Below are 6862 nucleotides of genomic sequence, written 5' to 3'. Positions count from 1 at the left end.
CCCGCTCCCGCCGTGCCCTGGAGATGCTGTCGGAGCTGCGCCGCCGCCTTCCCCCCCCCCCCCCCCCCCCCCCAGGAAGCGACCCACGGCGCCAGGGTAAGCTGGGCGCGGCCGCTCTTCTGCCTCTCCCGCGGCCATCGGCGACTGCAGGCAGGGGAAGCGACAGGCAAGTTTCTCGCCTCTGCGGAGAAACTTGCACCTGCGTGCCGCCGCAGGGCCGGGTTCGGATGTGCCCTGGCATTGCACACGCACCACAACCCCCGCGGGGAGGGTCTGCGCTGCCTCGGGGACCCTGTCTGCGCTGCCGGGAGAGAGAAATCCTTTGGGAAGCTGGGGTGGAAACAGTAACTCTGTGAACTGCTCAGCTTTTCCTAGGCAAGGGCAGGTTTTAGGGAGGAAAGGCCCGTACTCGCGAAAGGCGCCGCGGGTCTCGCCGAGGGGTGGGGGGGGGGGGCGCGCGGCTGCAGCGCCGCGCGCGGCTGCAACGCCGCTCCCGGCCGTGTCCGCCAGGCGGCGACTGTGAGGCCCGGCCCGGCGCTCGGGGGCGCTCTCGCAAGCGACGCCCCCGGGAAAGCGGCGGGGTTTGGGCACTGCCGGCCTTCCCCCGGAGTGCCCGGGCTGGCCCGGCGCCTGGCAAAACCTCTGAGGGAAAAGGCAAGCAACAACTGCGCTTCTTCTGCCCTTTCTTTAGCCAGGGACTGGAACACAGACAAAATCGAGGGGCTCTTTGACCTGGGCAGGCTCCGAGCATTTTTCAGCCTTCCCTAGCAGGGCATTCTCACCCTCTGAAAAGCTGAAAGGCTTTAACAGCTGGAGACGCGCCTGCAGCTGTGCGAATTAATGTAGTTTCTTTTAGGAAACGAAGGGGAAGTTTTCCTGTTGTGAGCTTAAATACCGAGTCTACTCTGCTTTTTCCATCAGGTGACGAAGCTTATGGAAAAAAAGACCAAAGGCCTCGAGGTGAGTACATTCTACCGAGTTCTGCTTTTCTGGGATCGGTTTGGGAAAATCACGTGAAATTCTAAAAAGCTTCTCTCCGTGTTTTCTAGTTGTTTTTTCAGCCTTGGTCTAAGTTTCGTGTAGAAAAGGGCATAGAATTATTAGAACAGACAAACTAGGCTTTCTCGGGAGAGATGGAAGAAAAGTCTGCTGATTGCAGTTCTGCTTTTCTTGTCTTCCCTTCGACTGTCATTTTCTCTCCCCTGCTGTTCAAATAGGCAGCAATTAATTGCTCTGCTGAAGAGTTTGCTGTACTAAGTGTCTGTCAAATGGATGCCTTCAACTCAAGATAGCACCTGCTCCTTAGTTACAAAAAGTTCCTCACAGGAAATTTTCAGGCGTGCCCATAAATCTCCTCGCTGTTTGTTTGGGAGAACAGGGTTTTCTCGTCTGTAACAGAATAGTCATGGCATTTGCTATGGAATGCTGGTGGCAATCTAGTCAGAAGAGGACGCCGTGCTTCACTAATTTTCCCTTTTTGTTGTTGGGGGTGACTTCTTCCCAGGGATGTTATTCTTGACCCCCCGGGGCAAACGGAGGTGTTCACCTGGTCAGCGTCAGGAGCCATCCTACCTGAGGCCCTGGTAGGTAAGTGATTTTTGTGTGACTGGACGGTGAAGCTGTCTGTGTGCATGACCTGGCCAGTGCTCGGTGTACTCCTAATTAAAGTGTCTTTTACTCCGTGTTCCCAGGCTCCCTCTTTCCCTTCGGTTGCCACGTGTGTGCCGGACACCTCTGGCAGGACTAACCCTGTGGCTTTTATGTCCAACGTGCTGTGTGCCTGCAGGTAAGAAAAGCTGGGAGTGCAGTCCCTCTGCTTTGCTTGCTGTGTCTCTTGGGTAGTGATTTTGGAGGGGAATCCCAGAGCGATTTGGTTTGAAGGGGACCTTCAAAGGCCACCCTGTCTTCCGTGGGCAGGGACACCTTCCACTCTCATCCCCGGTTGGATGCTGCAAGTCCCATCCAGCCTGGCCTGGAACACTTGCAGGGATCCAGGGGCAGCCTCAGCTTCCCTGTGCAGTGTGCATTTAATAGCTCTCCACTGTCATCATGAAAAATTTTGTCAGCACGTTTTGTTGGACGATGGCAAGCAGGACCTGGGTGAAAATTGGGGTTCTCTGAGGTGCAGAGGGAAATAATTCTCCTTTGAAGTCCAGTGTTATTCAGTTTTGCACGAGTCTTGTCTGCCTTATGTTTGAATTGCTTTCTCTTCCAGGAAGTTTTAAATTAAACTTTTATTTTGTGTCTCCCCCCCCAGTATCCTGTCCAAGACCAAGCTACCTTTCCTCGTTGGAACGGACTGGCCGGGCTTTGGCAGTCTGGCCCCTCGAAAGACTAAAGTGACCTCTTCCAGCAGGGGAAGACTTTCTGGCAAGCGGTACCAGAAAGAACTGGAGTTTCTGGAGAATAAAAGCTGGAGGTGTGCCCCCGATAATCCTCGCCCCGGGTGGTGAGTGGTCTGACTTGCACGGACCGGTGGCCTTGGCCAGGAGCGGTCCTGCCGGACTGTAATTTTAATTTCCTGCCCAGGCTGTAATTTTAATTTCCCTTGGATGCTTGGCAAAGCCCTTCTGGGGGAGCCCTAGTGCCTGGCATGAGCGGAGCGGGCTTCCAGGGAGGTATTCACCTGGTCAGCGTCAGGAACCATCCTCCCTGAAGCCTCGGTGAGTGTTTTTTGTGTGACTGGACAGTGAAGCTGTGTGAATGACCTGGCTAGTGCTCGGTGTAGTCCTAATTAAAGTGTCTTTTACTCTGTGTTCCCAGGCTCCCTCTTTCCCTTCGGTTGCCGTGGATGTGCCGGACACCTCTGGCAGGACTAACCCTGTGGCTTTTATGTCCAACGTGCTGTGTGCCTGCAGGTAAGAAAAGCTGGGAGTGCAGTCCCTCTGCTTTGCTTGCTGTGTCTCTTGGGTAGTGATTTTGGAGGGGAATCCCAGAGCGATTTGGTTTGAAGGGGACCTTCAAAGGCCACCCTGTCTTCCGTGGGCAGGGACACCTTCCCCTCTCATCCCCGGTTGCTCCAAGTCCCGTCCAGCCTGGCCTGGAACACTTGCAGGGATCCAGGGGCAGGCTCAGCTTCCCTGTGCAGTGTGCTCTAATATCTCTCCACTGGCATCCTGAAAAATGTTGTCAGCGTGTTTTGTTGGACGACGGTAAGCGGGACCTGGGTGAAAAGGACATTCTCTGAGGTGCTGGGAGAAGGAGGGCTCGTGCGGGCACCTCCAGAGACAGTGGGAACGGGAGCGTGCTGCAGAGAAGGAAAATTCCAGGGGGTGGGTGCCAAGGAATTTGTCCTTCCCTTGCTCTGTGCTCTGCACTTAGCAATGGGTCAAGTGCAGAAGTTTCCTGGGGACCCTGGAAAATGATGCCGGGTCTGCTAAGAAAAGTGGGGCCAAAGGAGCAGGACCTGGGTCTGCGAGCGTGGGAGAAACAAGGGCCGGGTCATCCTCTGCCTCCAGGAGGGAGGGCAGCAGGAAAGGCCACGGACTAAAGCACTGAAGTGCCGTTCCCCAGGGAGCCCCTGCCCAGCACTGAACTTGCTTGTGCACTTGCTGTCCCTTTGCCAGCGGAGCCGAAGCGTCGGGTGCGGGTGCCGGGGGGATGGAGCTGCCAAGGACAAACTGGGAGGGTGTTTGCGAAGGAAGGGGGTAGAAGGAGCTCTTGACGTGCTTTTTTTACTTCTTCATCCCACAGAATTGCCACGAGAGGAAATACTTCAGAGGGGCTTCCCTCCAGATAAGCCCTGAATGTGCCAGGAGGTTTCAGCCGGGAGAAAGGAGCTGTGGAAGAAAAGCAGCCTAAAAATAGCCAGCGGGGATCATCAGGTTTTCCAGCCAAGAAAAACCAGGAGGGAGATGAGGGAATCGGGTTCCAATTCCTAAAGATTTGGTGGGTGTAGGAATGATTTCTGTGTGTTTTCCAGTCCCTTTTGATTCCTGGGATGATTTTAAAATGATGGCTAAATTGGAGATGTTGTTTTTGAGAGGAAATGATGCCAAATAAATGCAAAGTTTGGGGTCAGTTTTTTGGATGATTTGGGTCAGTTTTTGGGGTCAGTTTTGGGTCATTGTTTGGGGTGATTTGGGTCAGTTTTGGGTCAGCTTTTGGAGTCAGTTTTGGGTCAGCTTTTGGGGTGATTTGGGTCGGTTTTGGGTCAATTTTTGGGGAGCACTGGGTGTTACTGGGGGTTGTTTGGGAGCACTGGGTGTTACTGGGGGTTGTTGGGGAGCACTGGGTGTTACTGGGGTGCACTGGGGAGCACTGGGTGTTACTGAGGGTTGTTGGGGAGCACTGGGTGTTACTGGGGAGCACTGGGAGAGCAAATGAAAAATAAAGAGAATAAAAAATAAACGAAATAAAAAAGGAAATATAAAAAACAAAAGAAAATTAAAAAAAAAAAGGCAAAAAACCTAAAAAGGAAATAAAATGAAAATGAAATAAAAGAGAAAAAAAAAAAAAAAAGAAACCCCTTCTTGGGCACCCCGTTTCCTCTCCTCTCCTCCCCCCCCCCCCGAACCGTAAATTGCGGGGTCATCACCCCAAAAATGTGAGAAGGGGACCCCAAAATGTGGGTGAGGGAACCCCAGGGAGCCGAAAAAGTGGAGGGGGAGCCGCAGTAAGAAAGCGAAGCCGGGCGGTCGGGCGGCGGAGCCGAGGTGGCGACGCCGGCGCATGCGCAGTCATTGGCAAGACGCCGGCGATGACGTGGTAAGTAAGGGCAGGCAGGCGCGGGACCGACGACGCATGCGCAGTGGCTCTCGTGCCGGTGCAGCGCTCCCTGCTCGAGTTAAGGGCCGGTTCCGGCGGCAGGGCGGGACTGGCGGTCTCCCGTCTCTCCCGGGGTGTGTGTGGGGGGAATAACATGAAGATTTTTTGGGGTGAAAGCGCAGAAATTAGCCAGGAGGGACGCTAATTTGGGTAAACTCGGTCACCGGAAGTAGAGAGGGACCGGAAGTCCTCCAAGCCCCGGCGCGGAAGTCCGCCAAGCCCACAGTAAAGATGGCGCCGCCAGGACCGGAACGACCACACTAAAGATGGCGGCCCCGGCCCGGAAGTCCGCCAAGCCCACAGTAAAGATGGCGCCGCCAGGACCGGAACGACCACACTAAAGATGGCGGCCCCGGCCCGGAAGTTCGCCCCGACGCCACACTCTAGATGGCGCCGCCAGGACCGGAACTTAGCCGAGGCCACACTAAAGATGGCGGTTGTCTGACCTCCGCCGCGACCCGGACCCCCGCCCCGCGCCCGCAGCGTCGTCTCGCCGCGCCGCTTCCCGCTGTGGGGACGGGGCGGGGCGCTCGGCGGCGCCGGGCGCGGGCGGCAGGTTCGTGGGCGGCGGCAGGCACCGGCGCCGGCAGCCCCCCTCGGCGCCGCGCGCGCGGCGCTCCGCCCGCCCGCCTCGTTCCGCTCCGCTCCCCTCCGCTCCCCTCCCGTCCCCGCTCCCCCCCCCCCCCCGCTCCCCTCCGCTCCCGCTCCCGCCGTGCCCTGGAGATGCTGTCGGAGCTGCGCCGCCGCCTTCCCCCCCCCCCCCCCCCCCCCAGGAAGCGACCCACGGCGCCAGGGTAAGCTGGGCGCGGCCGCTCTTCTGCCTCTCCCGCGGCCATCGGCGACTGCAGGCAGGGGAAGCGACAGGCAAGTTTCTCGCCTCTGCGGAGAAACTTGCACCTGCGTGCCGCCGCAGGGCCGGGTTCGGATGTGCCCTGGCATTGCACACGCACCACAACCCCCGCGGGGAGGGTCTGCGCTGCCTCGGGGACCCTGTCTGCGCTGCCGGGAGAGAGAAATCCTTTGGGAAGCTGGGGTGGAAACAGTAACTCTGTGAACTGCTCAGCTTTTCCTAGGCAAGGGCAGGTTTTAGGGAGGAAAGGCCCGTACTCGCGAAAGGCGCCGCGGGTCTCGCCGAGGGGTGGGGGGGGGGGGCGCGCGGCTGCAGCGCCGCGCGCGGCTGCAACGCCGCTCCCGGCCGTGTCCGCCAGGCGGCGACTGTGAGGCCCGGCCCGGCGCTCGGGGGCGCTCTCGCAAGCGACGCCCCCGGGAAAGCGGCGGGGTTTGGGCGCTGCCGGCCTTCCCCCGGAGTGCCCGGGCTGGCCCGGCGCCTGGCAAAACCTCTGAGGGAAAAGGCAAGCAACAGCTGCGCTTCTTCTGCCGTTTCTTTAGCCAGGGACTGGAACACAGACAAAATCGAGGGGCTCTTTGACCTGGGCAGGCTCCGAGCATTTTTCAGCCTTCCCTAGCAGGGCATTCTCACCCTCTGAAAAGCTGAAAGGCTTTAACAGCTGGAGACGCGCCTGCAGCTGTGCGAATTAATGTAGTTTCTTTTAGGAAACGAAGGGGAAGTTTTCCTGTTGTGAGCTTAAATACCGAGTCTGCTCTGCTTTTTCCATCAGGTGACGAAGCTTATGGAAAAAAAGACCAAAGGCCTCGAGGTGAGTACATTCTACCGAGTTCTGCTTTTCTGGGATCGGTTTGGGAAAATCACGTGAAATTCTAAAAAGCTTCTCTCCGTGTTTTCTAGTTGTTTTTTCAGCCTTGGTCTAAGTTTCGTGTAGAAAAGGGCATAGAATTATTAGAACAGACAAACTAGGCTTTCTCGGGAGAGATGGAAGAAAAGTCTGCTGATTGCAGTTCTGCTTTTCTTGTCTTCCCTTCGACTGTCATTTTCTCTCCCCTGCTGTTCAAATAGGCAGCAATTAATTGCTCTGCTGAAGAGTTTGCTGTACTAAGTGTCTGTCAAATGGATGCCTTCAACTCAAGATAGCACCTGCTCCTTAGTTACAAAAAGTTCCTCACAGGAAATTTTCAGGCGTGCCCATAAATCTCCTCGCTGTTTGTTTGGGAGAACAGGGTTTTCTCGTCTGTAACA

General features: G+C 56.7%; 1 long non-coding RNA gene across 1 annotated transcript; it reads left to right on the top strand.

Annotated features, from left to right (window-relative positions):
- The first annotated feature begins 968 nt into the window (after positions 1-968).
- On the top strand, positions 969-4025 carry LOC135408313 (uncharacterized). The gene is made up of 2 exons (XR_010427483.1): positions 969-1144; positions 3479-4025. It is a non-coding gene; the product is annotated as an uncharacterized LOC135408313 (long non-coding RNA).
- The last annotated feature ends 2837 nt before the right edge of the window (positions 4026-6862 follow it).

This window comes from Pseudopipra pipra, unplaced genomic scaffold (assembly GCF_036250125.1).
Source record: "Pseudopipra pipra isolate bDixPip1 unplaced genomic scaffold, bDixPip1.hap1 HAP1_SCAFFOLD_319, whole genome shotgun sequence".
NCBI lineage: Eukaryota > Metazoa > Chordata > Aves > Passeriformes > Pipridae > Pseudopipra > Pseudopipra pipra.
This window is presented reverse-complemented; position numbering and strand designations above follow the sequence as displayed.